Source organism: Sciurus carolinensis, chromosome 10 (assembly GCF_902686445.1).
Source record: "Sciurus carolinensis chromosome 10, mSciCar1.2, whole genome shotgun sequence".
NCBI lineage: Eukaryota > Metazoa > Chordata > Mammalia > Rodentia > Sciuridae > Sciurus > Sciurus carolinensis.
In genome coordinates, this window is record NC_062222.1 from 79,042,688 (window position 1) to 79,070,550 (window position 27,863).

Here is a 27,863-nt window from a genome sequence, read left to right on the forward strand (position 1 = left end):
GTTTACAGGCTCATTTGGTTGGCCTACTCTGTGCCGATTCGCATAATGCTGTTGAGTATTTCATTCTTTGGGATTGTTCACATAAAATCCAGATTCCTGGCCATGGTGAGTCTACATTTCTTCATAATAATGACCTTCTGGAATTGAGAGGAAGCTGCCTTCTTTTAGATGGGGTAGGAGTCCTCCAACCTGCTCTAGTATTACATCTCCCCACTTAAGTTCTCAGAAAAAAAAAAAAACAAAAACAAAAAAAAAAAAAAAAAACAGCTATTTGGATTTTATACCTGGCACATTCTATTCATTTGTGTTTCTTTCTTCATCTTGCAGGTTGTGGATTTACAAATCTGGTAGATATTCCAATGAAGGCCATTATATGTATTTCCTATCTGTAAACTATCAGGGTAGGCCTTCCAGTTCCATGACTATATGATTTAGTGGCTTTCTGGGCAAAAGTGTTATCATGCTGTTCTTGATTCTAGTTCCTCAGAAGTGAGGTTGAGGGCACAGCATGGCCAGTAAAAGCCATGACCAAGTGATTGATGACTCATCCAGCACTCTTAACACATGTCTTCTTTTGAACCCAGTCATAGCCCTTTCTTGCTTGCTGTCAACATTACAGCAAGAGGAGTCAAATGAAAGTCGAAAACTTTGGAACTTTGAAGACAAAATTCCAAAGTTCAGGTTTGAATGAGTGACTTCCATCAAAATACTATGTGATTTCCAATTTCCAAACTGCCAACCCACCCATCTGTGGTATGTCCCCAGGACCATTGATGGCTTTTTATCAAAGCAAAGGAGGTATTAATGAAACAGATAAGACATTTCTCATGTAGTATTACTTGGCTCCTTACAATTCTGTGAACTCTGCTAAAATACTAACAGTCCGTGGTAAATGCTTTCTGTGAATTATGCATGTGTGTTCATAAAACTTGACAGGATGAAAGAACCGCTTCCTTTGGTATGGTCAGTGGTGACTTAAGGTAGAGCACTAAGGACTCATAGCTGTGACTTTCTAACAATTCAAGTCATGCAAATAAGGAGTGAGCTGACTTGGTAAATTGGGAAACCATGCAAGGAGAGGCCAGATGCACATCTGTCCTAGATATAAAGAGTCTCCTGCATGAGACACAGTGGTAAAGTGGGAGTCAGGCAAGTCTGAGGGTGACCGCTGGAATTCCTTTCCTATAATGCCCGCTCCAACTCCTGAAGCTGGGAATTGTCCCTTCTCCTTCCATTTGTTTTGTTTGTTTTGGATAACGTAGAAGATCACTCATCTGGTGTTAACCCACCGTACTAGATACTCTGATGATTGCTATTTCATGGATTAGGCTGTAAATTAGTTGGTTCTTAGAGTATTTGCAACATGTAACACTTGCCTGACATAAATATCATCATTTACTATAGTTTGGATCTTAAGTGTTGGCCATAGGCCCGTGTGTTAAAGACTTGGTCCTCAGTGTGGTGCTATTGGGTGCTGCTAGAACAGTTAAGAGGTCTAGTGAGAGGTCTTCAGGTCACTGGGAGTATGCCCTTGAAGAGCACAGGAAGACCCAGGTTCCTTCCTCTTCTTCTCTTTGGTGGCCATGAGGTAAGTAGCTTGCTCTAGCACACGCTTTGGTCAGAATGTGCTATCTTCCTGTGTCCCCAGAGCAATGCAGCCAGTTGATCATGGACTGAAACCTTCAAAACTGTGAACCCAAATAAACCTTTCTTCTGTTTTCCCCCTCAGTACAGGAGAGTCAACCCAAGCCCCTAAGCACAGTAGATAAGCACTCCACCACTGAGCTATATACCCAGCCCCAAACTTTCCTCTTTATAAGCTGATTATCTCAGATGTTTGTTATGGTGATGGAAAATTAACGTGTTATTATACTAAATTATTTTTCAGTATAGCAAACTTAATAACTGACATAAAATATGAAAACCCTAAACATCCAACCAAAAGAAAACACTTTTAAGCCTGACAATAACCCACTTAGGAGCTACTCGGCACCTCATAGTGTTGAGCTCTAAGATTCAATAGCAACTTAAAGGGCATTACAACTCACTACTGGCTAACATACTCTTAGATCATCAGAAGTACCTCCAAAAAGTTTTAAGAATTCCTATATTATGAGTATTGCTTCCATTTTTTGGTATTGGGGATTGAACCCAAGAGTACTTTACCACTGAGCTAAATCCCCACTCCTTTTTATTTTTATATTGAGACAGGTCTCACGAAGTTTCCCAGGTTGACCTTGAACTTGTGATCTTCCTGCCTCAGTCTCCCAAGTTGCTGGGATGACTGGCATGCACCACCACGCCCAATCCTAATGTTATCTCTTAATTATCCAGAGATTTAACTAGAACATCCTGCCTTAGGAGAAGTAAGATATGCAAGTAGTAGCACATAGATAAAAATTTTATTTCTTCTTTCTGATGTAATATTACTGGACACTGCCATATCCAGAAGGAAAAACAGAACTCTAAAAAGTGCAAAATTCCCACCCAAGAAGATTTAGAATACAGGTTGGGATAGGCAGAGGAGAGCAGGATATTTCAACCAGAGAGAACTACGTCTGAATCTCTGCTTTCAGAAAATGCATTAATCGTTCCAAGAATATTCCAAGAAGAAAAATGAACTTTATTCAACATGGGACCAATTCAGCCTGTGTTGTCCAGAGGATTCAATGGTCAATAATATAGACTCTGGGTGAATAAAGTATAACCCCTCGGGGGTCCCCCTGGAACTCCAGAAGTTGGAAGGAGCAGAGGCTGTGCCTGCAGCAAAGTGTCCCCTGGAAAGGCCAAGCTGGAGGCTGGCCATGTTCAGTGTACCTTTTGTTGAGTTCCTGGTATACCATCCACACTGAGTAAATATAAAAGAACTTCCTCCACCAGCTCAGTGGGAACCCAAGGACACTATGACCTTAAGTTCTCAACACTGGAGAGCAAATAGAAAAACACCAAGAAGCTTCCCTGAAGCATAGCCTGAAGATTTGCTAGGAAAAAGTGGGACTCAGCCCATTCACAGTGCCAACCTGTCCTATTAGCACCTAGATTATATTTCCAGGAATGACTTATTACCACTGTTTCCTCTTTTGCTAAATTGATTTAAAAAAAAAATAGTCGCCTCCTTTCTGCCCCTTCACCTTTGCCATCACTCTCAGAAAAAAATTTAGCATTCCCGATGAGACATAACCAAAACAACGAGATTGTTTGAATTCCACAGAGACCAATTCATCATGTAGTGGAAAAAAAAAAAAAATCCCTCCTATATTCCAAGTTAAATAACCAGAATAGGGACACAGACTTTAAAAGAGTGTGTGTGTGTGCGAGAGAGAACATGAAGTCAACTAGAATTTGGGAATAGAGGCAAGATATGACTTCGAAAAAATCATCTTAAAGATCTGGAGATGGATAGTTGTAATAGTTACACAAGGTAAGTTCACTCAGGCTGCTGCTTGCACACTTAAAAATGGCCAACATGGTTAATTTCATGTTTCATATATTTTACTACAATATTTTCAAATAGAAAAAAAAAATCACCTATAATTCTTTAAACAAGTCCTTTCCCACTACCACCCACAGGGGAGAACAAAGAAGTTAAGGTTGTTAAACTTCTTAAAAGTTTCTCATTTGGACAAGGGCTACTGAACTTAGATGCAAGCAGCATCTCATATCACCAACTACCAGAACCATAGCCCCCCTCTCCTACCCGATGCCCACACACTTAGTTGAGTCTGGAGATCTGGAGAGCTTGTTCATTAGTGAGACCCTAAACACATAATCTCTGACCCACTGTTGATTCTGCACCTCTCAGTCAACAGAAAAGGGAAGATAACCTTGAGATTTGGCCTAGAGAGAAGTTAACACCAGGATCCCTCAGCAGGGATGCCTGCATGAAAAACCCAAATTGTAGACGAAAACATGGAAACGTAAGGGATAGATTCCCAGGGATGCATCTCACTGTAAAGAAAACACAAACAAAGAAAACAAGAATCACTAGAAGAGCACATCAAGATATGTGGTTATTTGGGAAATATGTAAGTGGATGGTAGAAAACAACGGTATGCAATTATTTCTGCAAAAGAGAAGGTTTAATCTCCAAATTTCTTATTAATTCATATGACACTAACTGTTCTCTCTCTCTCTCTCTCTTTGCATCAATACCTTTATGTTTAGATCAGAAAATCCCTCAGTGTGGGGCTGAAGGTGTATCTCAGTGGTAGAGCACTTGCCCAGCATGCACAAGACCCTGGATTCAATCCCCAGCACCATCCAAAAAAAAAAAGGTGAAACACAACAAACAACAACAAAAAAAACCCTTAACATCCTAAAGATGACTAAAAGCCTCACTCAGAATCTAATGCTACCTTTTAGGAAACCCAAAATTACCAAAAATGAACAGCTGTGGTTTTGCTAAACAAATAAGACATCTCCACAAAATACCACTGTTTAACTCATAGTTTGATGGCATGTCACTCAATGAGAGCAAAAGAGTAAACACTTTCTGGAACAAGGGTAGTTTTCTTTGGCTGGACAACCACCACATCATGGTTATTTTCGGTTCCAGTTTTACAATAAGGAAAGACTGGCAATGTCTTGTTTGCTTTGGTTTGACAGATGGTGGTCAAATGTGGTATTGAGATTATATCCTCATTGCTCTTTAAAAAGGAAAACAAGGTACAATCAACTTTTGTTGCAGAAAATGCTTCTCTCTTGCCTGGGGGATTCTTCAAAACCTTTCACCTTTTGCTCTCCAGAGTTAAATAAAAATAAAGCAAAATGGGTACCAGGTGGCAAGAACTGTTTGAAACAAATTTTAAAACCTAAACTCAAGGCAAATGGGATATTTATAGTTCAGGAGCCTTTACCGAAAAAGTAGATTAATGCTCTCTTTTCTATTGTTAATTTCAACAGAACAAATGGAAGGGGGAGCACATAATTCTAGACTTTGTCTGATTAGTTAAGTGTTGGGAAGTTTCCATGGGTGCAAGGACTCAGTTGCCCACTAATGCTGCTCTTGACTTCCATTCTGATGACCCATTTGAAAGGAAAGTAAAAGCTTACTTTTCTTTTATTTTTTTTTTTGGTACCAGAGATTGAACCAACAGGCACTTAACCACTGAGCTACATCCCTAGCCTGCCATCCTTACCACTTTTTAAAATTTTTTGCTTTGAGATAGAAACTGGTTTAGTTGCTGAGGTTGACCTCAAACTTGCAATCCCCCTGCCTGAGTCTCCGGAATAGCTGGTATTACAGGCATCTGCCACCATGTCTGGCCATCTTAAATATTTTAAACTATACACATCACAAGTATTAAGTACACTCACCTTGCTGTGCAACCATTACCCCCATCCATCCAAGGAACTCTTCTCATCTTGCAAAACTGAAACTCAATTCCTATTAAACCAGAACGCCCCAGCCCCCAGCACCTGGCAATCACCATTCTACTTTGTCTACTTTTTAATGGTTTTGTTTTGCTTTTGTTGAATTCCAAAAGTTCTTTATATAGTCTAGATATTAACCCCTTACCAGACATATGATTCACAAATATTTTCTCTCACGCTCCTGAGGTTTTCATTTGGGGGTCTGAGAAAATTTACATTTCTAACAAGTTCCCAGGTGATGTGGGTGGGCCAAGACCCAGGATTACAGAACCACTGCTTTCCACAAAGATAGTGTGAAGCACTTTATTTATTTTTTTCTGGTGCCAGGGATCGAACCCAGGACCTTATGTATACTACAAAAGTGCTCTACCACTCAGCTACACTCCCAGTTCCAAAGTACTTTGGTATTAACTTATCTGATCCTCACATTATTTTTCTTGTATTACCAAAGAGGAAATGCATTCTCTAAAGGGTGAATTAAACTGCTTAAGAACATTCTACTAATGGTAAAGCAGGGGTTTTCATGTGGGTCTTCTGACCTGTACTGTATGATGCTATATAATCTCTGCCCAATAAATCAAATAAGGTTCCCAGCGTGTATAATCTACAGACCAGCCCAACTGACTGCATTAAGAAGTGATATGCTGCAAACTCTGCATCTTTTTCTTTTAATCAGAAACAAAAATACCAGACAGCCCCTTTACTTGTATGTTATTTTCTGGCTTCATTAAGATGAGTTGATAAAAGGAATTTGCTTTAAGGCAATGAGGAAAGAAACAGTGGTGGGAGGCCAAAGTAAAGCTGACCCAGACTACCCTTGAGAGAGAGCTAAATGTTTAGCTTTGGTGGATTAAGGCATACTGCGCTTTCCTTCCAAGGTGGTCTGCATTTGGACATTTCCCTGATAGTAGCTCTATGCAGTCGGTCCATGTGCAGCTGGCCAACTGGGCTTTTCCTTGTATGCAGAAAGAAAGGGCAGGCCTCAGGCAGTGCAGACAGAACCTCAGGTACCTGGCAAGGCCAATGATGGAGCTCCCTACCTGGGCACTGCCTGGAGTGAAAAGCTTGGCCAGCTGGAGATCAAAGTGTAATAACGTGGGGCCAGTCGTTCCCACAGGTCACCAGTTACCACCTCACCACTGTGGCTATACTTTAACCACCCCAGATAAAGGTTAGTGTTACTATTGGTTAAAAGAGTCTGGGAGCATATATGGCCTTCTGATGACTCATTTCCATGGACAACCAAGGACTGGTGGTAACCCAATGATCATGCTGCTTTGAAGTACAATTCCTTAGTTATCGAATTCATCAACTTGGGTTTGTACCTCATGTCACTGACCCCTAAATAGTGACTTATTCTGATGTAAAGCTGGCTATTTAAGGCCCTCCTCAAAACTCTATCCTTTATTAGGCATGAGAAAAAAAACTCCACCCCTCATAGAAACCAGGCCCAACAATATTCTTCCAGAACCTAGTGCTTTGTGTTGGACTTCACAGCTGCAAACTCAAAAATGAGGTGGTTTGCAGCTAGTTATAAATAGAAAATGTGGAGGTCCCACATGAAGGAATGGCCTTTTTTTTTTTTGTCTTCAGATATTGACATTCTGGGAGCCACCACAACAAAAACAGAATTAAGATGCAAAAGGAATTCAGGCCCTTCCTTGGCTATCCCAAGCCTGGGAATCTTTTCAAATTTAAATGAATATCTGTCAAACTAATTAAGAGAAGATTCAGTGCTCTTGTTCTGTGCTCATTAGAGAGCAACTTACTGGTCATAAATTCCTCAGGGAGTGGGAGTGAATAGTCTCTCCACTCTTGCTTAAGATTTCTGGCTTTACTTATTTCCAGTTTGGCCTGTTCACCTCCTAAACCCAGAAAGGCCACAAAACATGCACTGAATCAAGTTTTAATTCCATAAAACAGAAATGGATAAGGTTATAAAATGTTGCAACTGGTGCTTTTAAATGGGGGAAAACGACAAGTCATAATTTGTATTTGAGTGGCATATTTTTTTCCCCAAGATGTTTTATATTCATGATTACACTGCAAATCCCAAATATTTCATGCACATACACATACATATAAATGTGAATATTATACACACACATGCACACACACACAGATACACACACATTTGACAGTTTTTCCCTCATTTTTGCAGACTTTGTAGTCGAGGCCTGGAAAGCTGATTTGGTGACATACTTATGAAAATTATGTCAGAGTCGGAGTTTAACCTACCAAAACTACCACCTGCATGTTCCTACAGCATTTATTGAACTCCTGCCAGCTACCCAGTACAATACTGTGTATGTCATCTAATGTAATATGTGTGTAGTTAATACTCCAGGTAACTCCACAGGCAGAGGTTTTTTTACAACCATTTTACAAATAAGAAAACAAAGGTTCAGGGCAGTTAACTTGCTCTACCCTCGTAAGCAGCAAAGTCAGCAAAAAGTTTAACATTTAGAAATATTTGTTTCAAATATGTTGTGTTGTGCCTTTTCTGGTTTTAGAACTGAAAAGGTAAAGGGTGATTCTATATCTAAAGTTTTATTATTGGAGAAATTTAACTGTAAGTATTAGAATTTCCACCAAGAGTCACATTTAAGAAATCAAGGGCTTTTCTATTTAAAAGCCTACATCTTTTCCTTATTTCTTTTCTTTGCTCTGGATGTATGTCACTGAAAAAGTATTTTTTTCCTCTTCACAGACTCCATTAAACTCCCCCATTGTTGTTATTTAGCTGAGTGGCAGTTTTCTCTGAGACTTGGGCAATTCTATTTGAGTATTTATTGATTCCTCCTTTTGCTATTTGCATATTAAAACTATTTTATGTTCTCCTTGCCCAAGTTAGAGGAATGGGCTATACCTACTTACCCTCTGACAGTTTAAAGGGATATAGAATGGAATGTGTTGAGACTACAAAGCCTGTCGAGTTCAAATCTAATTTATGGTGTTCATTACCGAATATCTGTAATGGGATATACTTGGAATATCTGTAATGAGAACCATACAATAAAATGGTGCTTCAAAATATGGACTGAATGTCATTTAATTGTTTCTTGGGTACATTTCGGCTCTTGATTTCTCCACTCATGTTTTTAATTAAAGTTCTCTCTGATGATGCTGTCAAGGCCATTAACTCCTCGGCTGTGCCCACATCATTGAAGTCATCATGAAATAGAGCCGACTGATCCTCCTACAACAAATCCTTCCACACGTTGCCTCATACTGATGCTTTTATCACCATGGGGACATTACTTTTAGAGCCTGCATTCAAGTTGCATAAGAGGGTATTTAAATCCAAATCAGTTTAATGTTTACGAGTAATGCTTTGTTCACCACTGTATCAAAAGTACATCTGCTCTGACCCTTGAGGAATTCAATCCAGAAAAACACATTAAATTGATTTTGACATTTTAGAGACAAAATGTACCCTAGAGATCAACTAGTTCCCACTATGTTGGTTTTATAGATGAGCAAATCCTTGGCTTTCTATATCCAGGTAACTGGTTATTTATTAGAAATCCAACCTGGAATCAATACAATTCCCAGAACTCTTCCTTTGAAAGTAATATCACTTTTGTCTTATAAAATAAACAATTTTAATGTCTCTATATCCTTACTCTTCCCCTTTCCTATGCTGCTTTGGGTTGTTAGATTTCAAATGTTTCGGACATTAATAATTATCATCACTGATGCTTGAAAGATAATGATTTCTAATATTTTCAAGGCATTCTTTAGGTGGCTAGTTCTCATTTTAACAAACCAATCTGAACTTTTAAGAGATCATTTTGATCAGGCACTTTTCTTTACTGGAATAATGCATAAACAATTTAGATACCAAGTTAAATGTAGTTAAGCTCAAAACAATCATGTGTCTTTAATTAGGAGAGCAAGTGAGATACATTTCTAGGAAATAAACTGAAAAGTCAAAGCTATGAATCATTACCACCTGTTTGTGTAAAGCATTTTTATTTTATCTTAGTAATCAACTTAGGTACCTTTACAACATGTTAGAATTGGGTGAATTGCAATGGCCCAATTATCAGTCCCATGCTAGATACAAATATGCAATAATAAATATAAAACGATGATGATGATAACAATAAAATTAACACGTATTGAGTACTAACTGTATACTAGTTACATGCATTAGCCCATTAAATCCTTATAGTCACTCTGAGGAAAATACAATGGCTAGTATCCTCATTTTGAAGATAAGGCACTGGGAAAGAAGCAATGTGTGCAAAGTTTCACAGCCACAGAGTGTCAGCAACAGACCAAGATTTCAATGCAGGCTATCTGGCTCTAGTCTATCCTCCTAACTCTTATGTTTTGTTTGCACAGAGTTCCATTACAGAAACTGGAGATGCACTAGCAGTTATCATAATGAAAAGTAATTTGCTTTTTAATAGTTTGGACTAGGAATTCAACTCAAAAGCCATTTTATATCATTTAATAAGATTATTTACTATTTACCCTTTGGAAAAACCAACCTCAAAGTCAATGTTCACATTGGCAATACGTTTCCACTGAGCTTATTTACAATATCCATCCATCTTATGTGTTATAAGTAAAATTGTTGGCTATTTATAGTTTTCTCTTTCTTATGACCTATCTGAACTTGCTCTGAAGGATCAGAACATCCCACCACAAAACATGTTACATTGGCATATGGACTAAGTTGAGTTAACTACAGTTGAGACTCAGATAAAGGGAAAGTTCTCGACCTTTGTCAATCTGCCTAAAAGCAGATGAAGATTTACATTACCCTCTGAGGAAGGTACTCCATCATACCAGGACAAAAGGGCTACAATTGTCACTGAAGACAGTGAACACCAAGATGAGTATGTATCAACAGACCACAATAACATGGTCTTTATCTTCCAAGACTTTACCCTTATATTTCCATACTTCCTACTCATTTTAAGCCAGATAGAAACACAAAATTCCAAATTAATATACCTTAATATATATATTTAAAGATATATTTGGACTTTTCTAGAATCATTTCAAAGGTTTTTGCAGGATTGACACATGGGATTTCCTTATGCTGGCTGGGGTAAAAGGGTCCCTTCTATAACTGGTTGCTGTGAATCTTGTATCTTTTGGAAAACAGACCCATTTTAAAGTTTGAGTCCATGGAATCTAGCTCCAGTAACTCCATCCTGCTTTGGTTGGTCCAAACAATGGCCTCCTATAAACCACTCAGCAAGCCTCAGCCCTTTCTCCTTATTTCCTTTGTGGGTAAACAAGCCCTGAGTCTAATTTGATTCTGACCAATCTATTTTCTATGAGTCCCAAAGTATGTAAGTATTAATAAAAGGTATGTGCTTTTCACCTTTAAAAATTATTTACTGTAATTAAATTTTATTTTGCCTACTATGCACCAATATGCTTCCACTAGTAAGCCCCAGATCTGGGTATTTTTTCAGAAAGTAAAGCCTTTTTTTTTTTCCTTTTTTTAAAATACTGGGGATTGAACCCAGGGGCACTCAACCACTGAGCCACATCCCCAGCCCTTTTTATATTTTATTTAGAGACAGGGTCTCAATAAGTTGCTGAGGCTGACTTTGAACTCATGATCCTCCTGCCTCAACCGGGGGGACCTCTGGGATTACAGGTGTACACTACCACATCTGGTGCAAAGCCTTTCTACTGGGGGGAAAAACACGAAAATGAACATATGGCTACAGCAGTCATTTATTATGAATTTGTATATTTTTACAATTTTCAGTAAAGAAAAATGAAAAGTAAAATGTGGATTTATTTGGTAATTTGTAAGATATAAAATCTTGGGGAGAAATCTTTCCTTTGTTCAACATTTCTGTCTTTCTCTTTTTTCAGATAGGTGATTATTGATACGACTTTGTAGGTTTCTTATAGTTATTTTTAAAATCCTTAAGTTTTTGTAGCATGAGAAGCAATTACCAGAAGAACTGAGATGATAAATATTGAGTAAATGGCTTCTGAATTAAATCAAGGAAGACAAAGAAGAAAGATGGAAAGAAAGATTCTGCAATCGCCCTGGATAGCTTCATACTTGGCAAGTATTTGAAAAGTTAACTTTCCTTTTCCTTGAAGGAGTGTTGAAATGTGGAGGCATGTCCCCACCCAGCCTCTTCCTTCTGCTCCCTTTATCACTGCAGAACAGCTGCGTGTGCACAGGGTGATCAACTAAGGAGCCGGTCAGTGAATCCCTGAGTGGATCTGACGCAGGCCTACTCCCCACCCACGGTCTCCCAAGTTCCTGGCTTGATTTGTTTTTGATAATTTGAGAGTTAAGTTTAAAGAAGAAAGCCCAGACTAAACCTGTAAGAAGCTAGAGGAGATTTTGCCCTATGTAGTCTGAGGAAAATAATTTCAATTCTCAGAAAACAATGGGGGGGCTAATTTCTTGCTGAAAGAGACTCCAGTGCTGGCTCATAACCACCTGTTTTTCCCAACAGCCATCTTTGACCTCAGTGTTTCTCCACCTTGGCACTGCTGACATTGTGAGCCAGATAATTCTTTGTCATGGGAACCATCCAGTGTTTTTAGGATGTTAACCAGCATCCTGACCTCTACCCACTAGATGTCAGCAGCAGGACCCTCACCCCAACAGTTGTGTCAACCAAAAAGGTCTCCAGGCATTGTTAAATGTTCCTTCAGGAAAATTCACCTCTAACTGGGAACTCGTTTAAAATTTTAACTGACACTGAATTTTCTGCTTTCTCTTTTATGGCAAACTTGTCATGGTTGGCTAATTTTAAACACTTAAATTTTTTTTTCTTCCTTCTCGAACAGATGTAGAATAACATAAAAATACAGATTTTCCACTTTTCCTAGTCTGATTTCTGAGAATAGGTGGTTGCTTCCTGAAGATTGGGTGGTAATCAAAAATAATACTACTTGCAGTCTGTAAAAATAAAAAAGATTTTAATAATTAAAAAAATAATACTACTTAAAACTTAAACATGTAGTTCTTATGCCAGCCACTCTAACGTATTACCTCCTGAATTCTTACTACTTCTTTATTATAGGTGAGATGGAAGCATACTAATTTGTTTCCAGTTACAGTGCAGCATAAAAGTATTATTCATTTGTGAAAACATAAAATGGGAACATTTGTAAAATTTTTCATATCATACCTATTGGGCAAAGAAAACTGGCAACACCATTAGGGGACATTCCAGAACGATGACCACAGTTACACTCACTGAGTTATATCAGAGCCGTTTCTTGATAAGAAAGTCAAAGCACTTTTTCTTTGGGTACTTTCAGCTGCTCAAGCCACAGGCTGGTAGTTTACAATAAATATTCTATGTTAAATTATTAAAGCAATATCTAGTGTAATTTCAGGAGCCTCATGTCCTAGAAAAAAACATTTCAGTCATGTGAAAATCAAGAGCACCATAGTCTTCTGCTTTCTTTCCAGAGGTTTCTACAGTCTAATGATATTCTTCTCCATACCAAGAGTAATCAGTGCATTACCTCGAGGCACATCAGGAAGGAGGATGGGGTGTACTCAATATGCTCTTGTGACTCATGCAACATGAACTCCTCGTCCTTGGGCCAACCCGCAAAAGCAGCAACATGGTATATAGCTGCCATCTAATAGATGTGGGCCTAAGGAATAACCAAAGGCCAAAAATGCAAACTCTTTCCTTTCCTGATATCTGAACTTGGCATTAATAACAAGAATAACAGCAACAATGACTGTGTCTACCTCCACCACTTATGACCAATAGGCCAACCTATGCCAAACACTCCACTTTCTTTATCCCTTAACCCTCCAGGAGCTCCATGGGGTACGCCATGTATATCCCCATTTTACAGATGAGGTTCATAGAGGTAAGTATTCTTCCCAAAATGATAGAAGGTGACAAACTTGGAATTCAAACCACAAACTATTAACCATCTTGACAAGCACAGGGTCACAGGAAGAATGCTGTTAATGTGTCCACTACCAGACGCAAACAAAACAAAACACTGCTTTCTCCAAAGATAATGAAGAAAGGATTTGGGATATTCTAGATTTATATAGTTTTATTCTTCAAGTTGTGTGTGTGTTTGGGGGGTCCTGGGGGATTGAATCCAGGGCTTTGCGCATGCGAGGTGAGTATTCTACCAGAGTTATATACCCAGCTCTTTTTATTTTATTTTGAGACAAAGTCTTGTTAGTTGTCTAGGCTGAACTTGAACTGGCAATCCTCCTGCCTCACACTCCCAAGTAGTTGGAATTACAGGCGTGTGCCACTGTGCCCAGGCTCATTTCACTTGTAAAAGAAAGAATAGAGGTAACAAACTAGTCATCTATGGCTAGGCATTGTTTTATGTCCTATCTTGAGTGGCCTGATTTTTTGCTGGGGGTTTTGCTATACTTGAAAGAAATCCTAACCCAAAACACAGCTATGATTTCCTTCTGTAACAATTGGTCATTCTCTGAAGGGCTACAACCCAAGACCAGGGTGTTTTTCTTCTGCCTCAAAAGCTATTATTGAAGCCTTCTTTTTAATCTTTAACCACAACACTTATATAAGGAGCTTTTTTATTATTATTCAACAGTTAGCACCTTACCACATATTATGTCAAAGTTCCTGGGCTTATCAGTCCTTGCTGGACAGAGATAACCTTCACTGAGCAGCTGAAGCTAAAAGGCCACAGGTCATCTTTGCTCCCCTCACCCAGGCAGCCAGCCTGCCACCAAGTCTACCCAGGCCACTTCTAGATACCAAATGCGCTGCTGCCCCCACCCATAGCCACAGGCCGGGCCCTCATTATTCCTCATCTGATCAGTCTGCCCTTGGGAGTTTCTTTTCCTCCAGATTTGCCATCTTCAAGACTGCCTTCCAAAATACATCCGAATGGCCTTTCTTTAACCCTGGTCTGATTTTATCACAGCTCTGCCTTTTCGATTCTTCATTAACTCTTCATCAACTTTTGGGTCCTGCTCAAACTCATGAGCCTTCTCACATATACTATTTTTCCCCCCCCAATGGTATGAATCTCAATTATTTAAAACAGTGTTCCTCACCTTTCTTAAATTGAAGACTGCAAAAAATAAAAGCAATGCTTTCTTGAGTTGTCATTCACCTTGGGAGCAGGGTCGCTGCCTTCCACACTCTGCCAAGCCCTGGCTGGCACATGCCATGTCTATCCCACTTCACTTTACAAAACAGCTTTATTTGAAGCTTAATCAAATAAAACTATTATACACAACATTCACATTAGAAAAGAGTTAGATGTAGGAAAGCCAGGTGTTTTGTTCCCTTTAAGTAAAGGTTGCTCCACAGTTGGGACATTTTCGCTTTCTCAAGGCAAAACAGCAGATGAACCCGGAGGGAAACAAGATGATGGCCAGGGAGATGCCCAGGAATGTGAAGCTGTCCTTGTCCTCCAGGACCCGGACTCTGCACACCTGGCAGCCTCCGACGACGATCGAGTTGGCAGGGCACCGGTGACTGTTCAACTCTGGATGCTGTAGACCCTGGGGAGGTGGGTGGGTATCCCTGTGATGAGGTAGGGGTAGGGCAGCAGTGGGGGCACCGCGGGGATGGCGCCAGAGCCGAGCCGGCTGCACACAAAGTTGCCCGCATCGGCCTCCAGGTTGTAGGCGGGAGGCTACTCTTGCAGCAGTGGCTTGTGGTCCAGGGCGGCCCGGCCTGCGCCCGCCTCCTCCAGCGCGGTGGGCTCACTGGGCCCAGCCTTCACATACACTCTTTAGTCAAAGAAGACCAAATCCACTCAGGCAGGGCTACCCCCAGCCCATGTGACACCTGTACAAATTAGAAAGACACCTTTTTTTCTAGTGGATGCAGCTGCACCAGCAAGCAAAGTCCAGCCTGGATTTCAGGCCCTGCATCCTGCTTCCTGGCTAGGTTCACACTGTCTTCTAGCACAAATGCAGCAAAGGCTTTGCAGCCCTGGCCTGAGGTTCTCATTAAGTGCCTCTCTGCCTCTGCACAAAGTGTTTACTTCGTGCAATGCCTTCATCACTATAGCCATCACCTAACTCCTACTTATCCTTCCAGAAATCAAGACAATCATCCTCCTACAGGAAGCCCTCCCCCTTTCCCTGCAGAGCTGGGGATGGAACCCAGGACTTCACGCATGCTCATCATGCACTTTACCGCTGAGCTACATCCCCAGCCCTCGCCTTTTCATTTGGTGTCTGTTATAATCACAGATTTTCTCATCTATTCCGCCCACCGGATGCTCCATTTTCCGAGAGCAAGGAACTTGTTTCCAGATCTGAATGCCTATACAGCCTAGCACAGTGCCTGGAAGAGTATAATAAATAGTTGCCAAATGCCAAATGAATACCGCCTCTTGCTTTCTCAGCCTTGTCACCACGTAGGATGGGGGCCTTTCAGCCCCCACCACAGAGCAATTTGGAGATTAGGCCATGAGGTCTGCTTCCTCAAATTACATAATCCCTACTCAAATAGCTAGAAGCCAGATCTCATTTAGCAATTATTTCATTAACCTATGATTAAGGAGAACAAACATCTTGGATTTCAACTTCCTGTCCCCTCCTGACAAGTTCACTAATACATCTGTCTGAGTATTTTGCCCCTCACTGGATTCTTTCACCTCCCTCCTCCTTGTCTTGTTCTACTTAACACGAGCTATCCTCCTGGGTGGAGGGTGCACAGAATTTGTGGTACTTTCTAATTTCACAAAACTTTGGATGTTCTCATGATAAAAAAGTAAAAGTGAATAATAATAATAATTTAAAAAGACCTATTCATGCTTCCTAAACCACAGATTTTAGTCTTCCACGTTCACCTGTGGAATTTTTCTCATGAGTACAAGTGACCTGACAGCCACACTGGTTTCATTCATGACTCTACTCAGCTCTCCTAGTCACTTCTCAAATCCTTCACTAACTTCCTACCCAAGCAAATCCTGAATTCTCTTCTCCTATTTAAATCGACTGAAGGGAGTGGTGGCACCAAATTTTAACTCCCTGTCAAAGGCACTTGTATATATGCAAATTTATCATGGTACTAATGAAAAATGTGCTTTTCAATTGTATGGCCTTTTACACTATCATTTTAGGAAGGGCTGGGCAGATACTGCACATCTGTATTAGAGACAGAAGTTCCTGTCCATTATTCACATATGTTCTAGCAGATCATAGTCCCGACGAAGCCCCTGCTGAAGGAGCCAGGCTGGCCCAGCTCTACCTGGGCTATGAGCAGAGCCATGCAGACTGCTGCCATTGGGACCCAGGCTGCGTCAGCCAGGTGAAGGCTCTAGAGCTGTGAGCACACATGGAGGAGAGACCTGGGCACCTCCACAGAGAGCAGAGCCACATGCCAACGGATGTGGGAAGACAGAATCCCAGAGTCAGTAAGGAAATTATCCAACTAGCCGGTTGCGATGGTGCATACCTGTAATCCCAGTTGCTTGGGAGGTTGAGGCAAGAGGATTGCAAGTTCAAAGCTAGTCTCAGCAACTTAGCAAGGCCCTAAGCAACTTAAAGAGATGCTGTTTCCAAATTTAAAAAAAAGAAAAAGGGCTGGGGCTGGGGGGGCTGGAGTCCTGGAGATGTGACTCAGTGCTCAAGCATCCTTGGGTTCAATCCCTAGTGCCCCCAAAAAGAAATTATCCAACCATATTTTGTTTTTATTATTGCAAATTATACCAGTGACACTGAACTCACAAAGAAATTGAAAAGCAAAACAGAAAATGTCTTGTGAAGGCCGGGGAAGGAGATGGCCTCCAGGAATGAAAAATACTGTCAGGTTCTCCTTCTTTCCCACCCCTTTGGGCACTATTACTTGGGTTCCCCGCCCACCATATATATATTTTTAAAGACTTACCTCCTAGATATATGTAGATATAGATATCATAATATCTAGATATGTATACCTATTAGTGAAAAAATGAGAGACACATATATACACAGACACACCTCACTTTTATCTACCCAAAAAGAATTCAATGTGTTGGGTGTGAGACACACACAGAAAACAACCACAGAGTGGGAACTGCAGGTTTATTTCATCCCTGATTAACAACTTCAGAGGAAAGAAATCTGCCTCCTCACCGCTGCCTCTCTTTTCAATACTGCGGATTGAACCCAGGAGCACTTTACCACTGAGCTACAAACCCAGGCCCCTTTCTAAAAGTTTTTATTTTGAGACAGGGTCTGGCTGTTGCCTAGGCTGGCCTTGAATTTTCCATCTTCCTGCCTCAGTCTCCTGAATATTTTGGGATTATAGGTGTGTACTACCATACCTGGTTGAGCTCAGAATATAATAGATTTAAAAGTTCTAGGAGGGCTGGGGATATAGCTCTCAGTTGGTAGAGTGCTTGCCTCACATGCACTAAGGCCCTGGGTTCAAATCCCCAGCACCACAAAAAAAAAAAAAAAAAAAAAAGTTCTAGGGAAGGACTCTGGTTTGCCTGGCCTTAGACACTTGCTCATGTAAGATAGGCCCTTAGGATCAAGTACTCAATGGCCACCGTTCCCTTTTCCCTCACAAATATAATTCTGATTCTATTGTAGTACCACATGGCTATATGCTAAGAAAGGTGGATCCTTCCATGACCCCAAGAAATTAATCATGCTTAATCTTCACCAGTCATGGCAATCTGAATCCCTCCAGTTACTAGTGTAGGCACGGATATAGGACAGAACCCTAGGTAAAAAAGATCTGACTCAAAGCAAAGTATGCAGGTAGGTTATTTTAAAAGTGCTTATCATTCTTTCCTTTTCCTTCCCCCCACCCTCTCAGTGCTGGGGATCAAACCCTGGGCCTCATTCATGCCAGCAAGTGCTCTACCATTGAGCTACATCTTCCCCCCGCCCACTTTCCTTATTATTGATACAATATTTAAAAATTGGAACGCCTTTCCTTCCTTAGATAAGGCTGTATGAGGACGTGAAGCCTGGAGGGAGTTGGAGCAACCATCTTGTGATTAAGAGGAGTAAACCTGAGGATCAAAGTCAACATCCAAAGATGGGAGAATATAAATATAAACAAACCTGCAGCCTTCATGGCAAATCTATGCCATTGAATGAACCCTGGCACCATGTCTTCCAGGAAGCCAGTCTGCAAGGAGGGTAATAGACCCACTGTTCAAAGTCAACTAAAATGAGCAACTATGCAATTCTAAGAGAAAGTGACTAGATACCAATTTTCTAAATAATTATAAAGGCTGATAGTTATTGAGTCGCTACTATAGGTCAGGCAATATTCCAAGTACTTTAAATATATCTCCTCACTTAATCTAACACAAGAACCCACTAGGTAAACACTTTGATTATTTCCTGCTTTTTAGATAGGTAAACAAGTTCTAGAGATATCAAGTAATTTATCCAATGTCACAGATTCAGCAAGGCCAAAGTAGAGTCCAAACCCAGGCCTTCTGATTCCAGAACTCTTAACCACCAGGTGAACCCCAAAGTTCACCTGGTCTGAGTGGGCCTATGTTCTTTGAACCCAAATATTCCCTCAGACACTGGCACTGGGCGGGCCCAGCCATTCCTCCTTCACCCCACGACAGATCTGTGAGTCTCAGTCTGCATGTGTTAATTGCACTGAATCCAAACCACACACGAAAGCCCCGTTCAGTGGAATTCCTGGTGTTCCTATGCTTCCATTTTCTTCATTCCTTCATTGTAACATGACAGGAGTGAGTGTGACACGGGTCGTTTGGGGTACTACTTCTAGTGTGATGTGATTTATTAACTAAAACATCAAGGCGCACACTGCAGGGATGAAATGATCGACACTGGTTCAACTAACTGTCCATTATATCCCCACCTCTAATTTTATTTATTTATTAACTTTTCAAGGTTAAGGTTTTCACATAAGTGGCATCCAGCAATCACATATGTCTCTGTGACTTTCAAGACTAGCAAAGCATTTCTATGGCCTCACGACTGTTTATTCATGTCACACCCTCGCTCCCTCACTCATTCAACAAATATTTGAGTATCTGTATGCTACGCTAGGCCCTGGGTATCAACAGCTTACGTTCTCTGCCCTCGTTGAGGGCAATAAAATGTAATGATATGCCATATGACTTTTTTCTATATCAACAAGAGAGATACAACAAATAAAAAGTGCAGAGGGGTTGGGGGAGTAGTCAGTAGTAGGGCACTTGCTTGGCATGCACAAGGCCCTGGTGCAATCCCTATTACCATCAAAAGAAAAGTGGGGGCTGGGGTATGTGCACAGGACTAGATTAAACATTCTGTGGGCAAATCCAACAGAGCAGTTAGAGCACTGGCCCTGTAGCTGGTGACAGCCTGGGTACGAATCCCAGTCTGCCACTGTCTGACCTTGGGTTAGTTACTTACAATGTCTCTCAATTGTTTAACCTGTAAAATGGAGGTAAAAGTTGTCACTTTGTCTTGGGCTGTTATGAGAACTAGCATTTCATAAGTAAAAGGTCAGACAATTGAAAAGCACATTTTTCATCTAAGTAACATTTAGAATGTGGTAAGTGCTGTATAAACATTTGCTCAAAAGAAAAAAGGAGCTCCAACCAACTCTGTATACAGATGGTACCTGAGCAGCAAGCAGCAGTGATATGACAACATGTGAACCTCAAAATCTGCAAAGAGGCACACAGCATTGTCAGTGTTGGGGGGAATGGGGGGGATCCAGGCTCCAGGGCCTTGGAGACACAGGAGGATGACTCTTATGGTCACCACCCCACTGCCACAGAGGGTTGACTTTTTGCTCTCAGAAACCCCCAAATAATGTGTCGGTTAAAGAGAATTTAAGGTGACTTTTCCAGGGGAATTTAGTTCTTGATAAGCAGATCTTAGAAGTCAGAACCAAGTCGGAACCACAAATTTGGAAGGGGTCTTGGAAGTCAAGCTCTGATCCAAATGTCTGAGAACCCCCGGAGATTGATAACCCATCCTCTCCTGGAACATTTTCAGGGAGGGAGAACATTTTTAAATAGACGTTTACATTTATTGAGAATTTATCCTGGCTCCAAAATAAGAATACACCTGACTCCAAATATGCCTGGAGAAAAGAACTCCCTCAATTCCCCTAGTTCCTGAGCTCACCATCACTTGACAGAGTTAAGACCAAATCCTCCAAGGTCCCAGGAGGAAAGAATCTGGACAAAGGGAGGAGTCCAGGAAGATTATTTTGAGAGAGGTCCTTGAAGAGCCCCTGAAAGGCAATCTTGCTTGTAGACTCTGGGGAGAAGGAAACCACATTGACCCCTTGTCTTCTTAACCCTGCAGTAGGCTCCTCTCAACCTCAAGTCCTGTTGGCCTAGACAGGGGAACTGATATCCAAGCTCACCCATAAGTACACTGAGGTATCACGTAAATTCAGTGGAATCCAACAGGACTTTTGTTGCTGAAATTGGAACCAAATGTCTCAGAATACACCTGTCCCTGAAGAGTATGAACTTTGTACTTTCATAATAGAAGCAACGGTTTAACTAAAACAAGGTCAGTTTTTCAGTTTTCCCCCTGTGTAAGTGCAAAGATGTAGTCTGGGACCTGATGAGTCAATAGAAATGAATACTTAAAAGGCCAAGGCTGGGAGTTTGGTTTTTACAGGGAACAATTAGAAGACAGCAGAATCATAAATTTAGAAAGGATCTTAAAAATCAAACTCTCATCCAATTGCTTGGTAACCCTCTGACCACTGATGACCAGCTCCTCCTGGAACATTCCCAATGGCAAAAGCATGCATTTTAAATAGACCACGGCTCTGTGCTGTGTGCTCACTGTTCTATCCTAAACCCTCAGTAGTGGTGGTAATGAACAGACAATAGCTAACAAGTATGGAAGGTTTTCTTAGTGCTAGGCACTCTGCTAAAGGTTTGCACAAATTTGTTTCATTAAATCCTCACAACATCTCTCTCAGTTTTCATAGGATACTTTCAGAGAAAAAGCCAAAAGCCTTTCAGTGGCCAGGAAGGCCCTGAATGGCTGGCCTGCTCTAATTTTTGCTCCGATTAGCTACACTGGCCTCACAGCTCTTCCACAAACACTTCCCCCTCCGGGTCTTTGCACATGCCATCCTCTCCTCCCACAGGGCTCCACAGGTAACCAGTGAGTCCTTCTCCCACTGTCCTTTGGAAAAATGCAATAACCCTTTTGCTTGTTTTTCTATAGAAGTTATTTCCTAACCAAGTGACTTTTCAGTTCATTGTCTGTGTCCCTTAACTGGAAAGTATGCCAGGATTTTTGTTTACTTTTGTTCACGGCTCTAAATCCAGTACCTAGAAACACACCTGGCACATAGTAGCCCCTCCATAAATATTTGTTGGTTAAATTTTACGTGTGAGGCAGTGGGCACACAGAAGGTAAGTGGTCATGACTTTCATAGAAAGACTCCACTAGGAATTCACATTCCAGAAGACAAACTCAGTGCATATCCTCTTCCTGGGGTTGGTGGCATTACCTTGGACCATCAGAGAGAGTACATGAGACCTGAGAACTACATGAACAGCAACACACATTAGCCGTCAAAGATACGCCTAATATGCATGAGGTCCTGGGTTCCACCCTCAGCGCCACATAAAAATAAAATAAAGGTATTGTGTCCACCTGCAACTAAAAAAAAAATACGGAGGAGATTCCAAACGTGTCCTAAGTCCAGGAACTACACATGTCTAGGCTAAATCACTTGGAATAGTTTGTGACACTGGGAAATTTTATTTCATGAGACTTGGGGAAAATGTCCCAAACTAAAAAATGAAGGAAATGCAAAAGTTCTCAGGAAAATGTTTCCCCAGAGTTGAACAAGAATGACTGCATAGAACCTTCCTCTATAGATGCTATTCAGATTCCAGGATTGTTTCTGAGTTCCTTTTATGTGATTATATTTAATCTTCATAATAACGCAGAAATCCAATTTGCAGATGAGGAAGGGCCCTCTGAGAGGTTGTATACCTTCCTAGAATAGCCCGGTAAATAGCAGAATGTGAAATGGAATCTAATTCTTCAGTCTCCATCTGGTTGCCTGCACAGGCTTCAGGTGTTTATCATTTTCAAGTTTTTACTATCCAGGGAAATGACCTCAGTTTTTGTAAATGGTTACTTTAATACTCAACAATTAAAAAATATAAAACTACAAATATTACTTCCTCTCCCTCTTCTTCTGAGACCTATTGTTGCCCAGACTCAAGAGATTCATACAGGAGTGCATGTACGGTCACAGTAAAAACTAGTGTCTTTGTCTAAAAATCATTTCATTAACTAAACAGCCTGGCTTATAAAGCTCACAGTATTATACTAGGGAAAAAAATGCAGGGACTAACAGGATCGCTAAGAGCACCAAATACCAGGAAAATCTCAAAATCCTGACCACTTTTTTCTTAACCATATTTTTGCCAATTATTTTGCCCAAAGCTTTGGAAACTTGTTTTCACCTCCATTCTTCTCTAGGAAAAAAGAATTCTACCCTGCGGGTGGCAGGGTGGGGGCGGGAATTAAGACCTCAACATCAAGTACAAATTGCTCATTTAAAGAACAGGAATTAAAGATGCAGGGGCTTTTTCTTCCTTAAAAGCTCATCCCTCTGTACAAAGAATCTGAATCCTGTCCTGATTCTTCTTGCGCAGTGGAGCAGTTTTTTGGTTTTGTGTTAGTTAATTTTAATTTTTTTAAAAAAGGGCTCCATTCTTGAGACGCCCGTTGCTATGAGACTTCCCGGGCCACAACAGATGGCTGCAGGAACAGTTCTCAGGCCAGAGCTAGGAGCTGTGAAGCCCTCCACTCAGGCATACCATTAACATTCCTGAAATACCTTCGGAGGCAAAGCGGGCCAGCCACCTTCAGACCAGCTGCCCTCCCCTGTCAAGGGGCCTGGGTTGAAATTTGTTATAAATGAAATGATCAGGACTCTCCAGGAAAAGGTCACAGTGGAGAGGGGCGGTCTTTCTCAGTTGAGGCTTCCAGCAAACTTTACCAAACACTGGGTGTCTGGGTGGTTCTAGTGGGCAGGTGGGCGTGTACGAGGGTGCACAGAGGGTGCACGCACCCATTTGTACAGATCACTCTATGCCTGATTCATTGAATTGTCTTTTTTTTTTGGGGGGGGGGTGGTACTGGGGATTGAACCCAGGATCATTCTACCTCTGAGCTGCACCCACACCCCTTTTTAAAAAACGCTTGAAACCTAGTCTCGCTAAATTACCGAGGCTGGCCTCGAACATTGTGATCCTCCTGTCACCTGAGTTGCGGGGATTACAGGCATGCCCCACCCTGCCCGGCTTCATTTCATTGTCTTTAAGCCTCTGACTCCCTCCCAGGTGCAGAGGAATCCTCCTAAGAGTGCCAGAATACTTTTGGCCTGAAGCAATTTTAGTGCCCAGACAGAATTGCTGGGGGGAAAGTTTCCCCTTTCAACAGAAAGACAAAACGGAAGAACTGGTTGGCATTCGAGTTTCTCACTTCTCACTAACTTCTTGGTGCTGATGAACAAATCATCCTGCTTCAGCCCTTTTCTCTGTTTCCCAAACTAGGATAATGATGGCATCAGATGGTGGAATCAGTGGGCCAGGATTAATAAACAAGTGAACCATCAGGGCATAAATGTAAGGTCACTAAGATCTCCACTGCTTTGAGAGGAAAGATAAGGGTGGAACTTGAAGACCCACCTTACCTTGGTGTCTCATTGCCAAGACCACCACTCCCGCGAGGCTGGGCTGGCCCCAGATGTTGGTAAGGAGGGTCCCCTTGTAACCTGATTGCTCACTGAGGAGTTTGATACTTAGGGAAAAAAAAAAAAAAAAAAAAAAAAACAGGCAAGCAGCTCTAAACAGCCCTAGCTTATCAGGGTGGGGCTCATTTACATTCCATCCCAAGTTTTCAATTTGGAACCAGGCCTGGAGTACAGAAGCAAAGTCCTCCTTAAGTACTGGCCGCCAGCTCTCCTGATCACTTGAGGAACAGCATCAGCATGGCTCTCCTACCATCTGCAGTTCCTACAAGGCCATGGACAGCTTTTCTATGAATAGGATTAGATGATATGCCACAAATACCACTCTGCCACTATCATGATTTTTTTAGCCCTGTCTGTCCAACTAAGCAAAAAAATGAGTGGAGACTGCTCAGGTTCTTGCCTTCTAAAATCTCCTGTAGGTCCTGTGGTGTAGTTTCCCACTTGTCTCAAAAATGTGGCCATCTGAATTGCTGTGGGTTTTGTTTTTTTAAAAAACATGCCTTTAGAGGTATGGCCTCACAGAAAGTACTAACTTTTTCCTATCAACCAGGGACGTTTTAATGAAGTCATCTATAGAGGGGTGATGGTGAGGATGCTGCTCCCTGTTCTCAGGTGTCTAGGATTACTGAACCCCACTTTGCTCATCTGATGACTATGGCCAGAGCACATTGAGAAGGAAGGTCCTTGCCCAGCTGTGCAGCTTCTAAGGGAGGGAGGGAGAGACATCTGATGCTAGCAGCCTTCCACCTGCAGAGCTGAACCTTCCAAGTGCAACCACTGGGGTATGAAAGGGGTAGACTGGGCAGCCCTACTGTGCCCCATTGTGTGCTGTCCCCAGCACCAGAAGGAACCCTTCCACACAGTGGTCTGTGGAGAGAGCCTGGCAGGCATTCCACAGCTCCAAGAGGGAGGCTTTTAAAATGGCCAACAATAAATTTAAGATATTTAATCCCCCTGCCCTCCAATCTAACTCTCTAATGATACTGTTCTTGGAATGAAATACCTCTGTGTCCACCCTAGTTACTAACGACTGTGTTGAGTTACATATTGGGCGTCACCTGGCACAATGTGGATTTGTACAGAGACTTTCCATACTCTTAATACGAAATGTGGGGTTTATTAATGTGACTTATTAATAAAGTAGAAATAAAGCTTGTCATCTAGCTTTCTTTATCTTTCTAAAACACTGGGGTTTTTATTGATAGTGAATTTCTTTTAAAGATATTAATTAGAGCTAATATTGTATTTATTCCTCCCCATTCAAAAATGGCTTATTCTTTTTAAAAAACACTTTTTAGTTGTCAATGGACTTTATTTACTTATATGCAGTGCTGAAACTCGAACCCAGTGCCTCACACATGCTAGGCAAGTGCCCTACAACTGAGCCACAACCCCAGCCCCATGACTTATTCTTAACCCATGAAATTATCTTTTATTTATATATTCTCTGGTTGTAAATCATAAGCAAAGGGTAAAATGTTGAAATATAAACGTATTTCAAACACTTGATATCTATTTAGCTTTTAATGTTCAGGTCTCTTTAACTCTTTTGACCTTTATAAATTCACTTAGTATTACTTCTCTACCTACCTATCAATCTATATTTTTAAGTCATTATCAACCATTATATATATATATATATATATATATATATATATATATACATATATATATACACACACACAGATATATATACATATATACATTTATATTATATTTTATATTATATTATATCATATCATATTATATTATAGTAATTACTATAGTCTTGGGTGATGATCACATTTCCCCTGATGGGCAATATCAAAATACTGGTACCTTTATTCATCGGAGCAGTAATTTTTAGCAACTATATTTAGCATTATTAATATGTTGATTTACAGGAAAAATATGTTTATAAAGACATTTTAGCTAATAGCTAAGATGGAAAATTCCAAATGGCTATGAACATTGAAATAAATGACATATTTCCAGAAGATTAACCTAGATTCTGAGTATATGGCTTCTGAATGCCTGTCACCTCTGTTTTCTCCATTTCTGTTTATTACTTGACTAGAATCACTGGGAACTGAATTCATGAAAGGAAGGTGTTTATACTTTTGAAACTAATAAAATGGGAAAAATAATCTTGGAACCTCTTTAGATTTATTTTTTTTAAAATCTCACCTATTTATAAAATGTTTTCATTCAAAAAAAAAATTAAATCCAAGGGAAAATTACTTCCTCCTCATCATGAAAAAAACCTCAGGGTGAAAATAGCAATCCCAAACCACTAACATTTTACACATCTTTGACTATTAAATCCTCAAATTACAAGTACTCCAACACCAACCCAAGCTGGAAAATAGGACAGTTCCTGACGTATTTGTCAATTAATTTACAAGTAAAATGAAATCAGAGCAGAATGTAAGCTTAATCAGAACGACAGCTTAACATTCCTAAGCATCTCAACTGTTGCACCAATTCAGGGGCTTGCATTTAGAATCTGACCTTCTCTCAAACATAAGATGGGCAAGGTGAGCCAACCAATACAATCAGAAGCCCTCGTTTGAAGTGGAATTGACTAACTCACCTATGGTGAACAAACCTGAAAAAAGAAAAGCTGCTTTCACATCACATGAGAAATTAAAATTAGACTACAAATCCTTGGGGTCGCATGACTGGAGGAGTCAAGACATTCCATCTGACTTTCTAATATTGTACAAATTAGCATATACATATTTGTTATCATTAATTAAGTTACTTTATTATCACTTGAGTTCTTATCAAATAAGGAGTATACAGTGAGGTGCTAAGTGCCTGTAAAGGTTACAATAATTTGTCAAGTCCCCCCTCCCCGCTTACATCCTTATTTATTCCTTTGTATCGTTTGCCAGCACGCCCAATAGCTGAGGAACTTGATTTCACCACACAGGCCTGCACTGAACAAGTTCCCTGTCTCACTTTAGTTTACCTTCCCATTACTGGCATTTCTGTCAAGATGAATGTAGAGAAAACGTCATGGAGAAATGATTGGTTTAAAAGGAACTTACCTGATGGCAGTCTAAGCCCAGGATTTCATTGTTCTCAGTTTTCTGCTAGCTATCTCTGTCCAGCATGTCATGGGCCAAGCCGGCCCACCGAGGGTGCTCAGTGGCAAGGGAAAGGTGGCACAGAGGTGCAATCCTGGCGCAGAAAGAATCCCGGAGAACCAGCCCCGGGAAGGCGAGACCTAAGACACAGGTGTCTTCCACCACTGAAGCACCTCTCCTCGGAACCTGCGCTGCCCTGATTAGCCAAGTACAAAAGGCGGTTCGAATTACTGCCCTCTCCCCAGCCAATCACCGGTCAGCCTGCCTGACAGGAGCTGGCCCCCGATGTAAGGGGAAGTCCACTCGGCCAGAACCTGAGAACCGGTTTCTACAGTGGCCGCAGGCAGCCGGGCTCCAGGGCACCCTGCAGAGGCTGTCAGGCTGTGGCAAGGAAAGCTTGTGGTGTTGGTAAGCTCTCTCCTTCCCTCCCTGACAAGTGTCGCTGTAGGGTCCTCTGACGCACAGACACCACAATGTGCTGCGACGACAAAGTGAAGGTAAAGAATAGGTAGCACTGGCAACCATCCAGTGCCTCTTTGTTCTGCTCTTCCTCCCTCCCCTTGTTAATTTTCGGTCAGGATTTTTGCAACTGATTAAGTTCAATTTTTAATTAGCTATGGTTTTTGCAAGCAACTGTTGCTTACAGAAACTGGGAGAATGGGAAGCAGAAGCAAATACAGACCTTTTTTACAGTCATGATTTCCAACAATGAAATTCAATATTGTATTAAAAAAAAAAAAAACCACCTAGATCACACAAAAATTTTAAAAGA

The 27,863-nt window shown here is 41.0% G+C and overlaps 1 protein-coding gene and 1 pseudogene across 1 annotated transcript in view; both read right to left on the reverse strand.

Moving 5' to 3' along the window:
* Positions 1 to 27,380, reverse strand: part of Shroom3 (shroom family member 3) — a 172,088-nt gene extending 144,708 nt beyond the window's left edge. Inside the window, exon 1 of the mRNA XM_047566174.1 lies at positions 27,053 to 27,380. The gene's annotated coding sequence lies outside the window, so the exon portion shown is untranslated. The remainder of the gene's footprint in view (positions 1 to 27,052) is intronic.
* LOC124994246 (brain protein I3-like) lies at positions 14,630 to 15,579 on the reverse strand (annotated as a pseudogene).
* Positions 27,381 to 27,863: the final 483 nt, after the last annotated feature.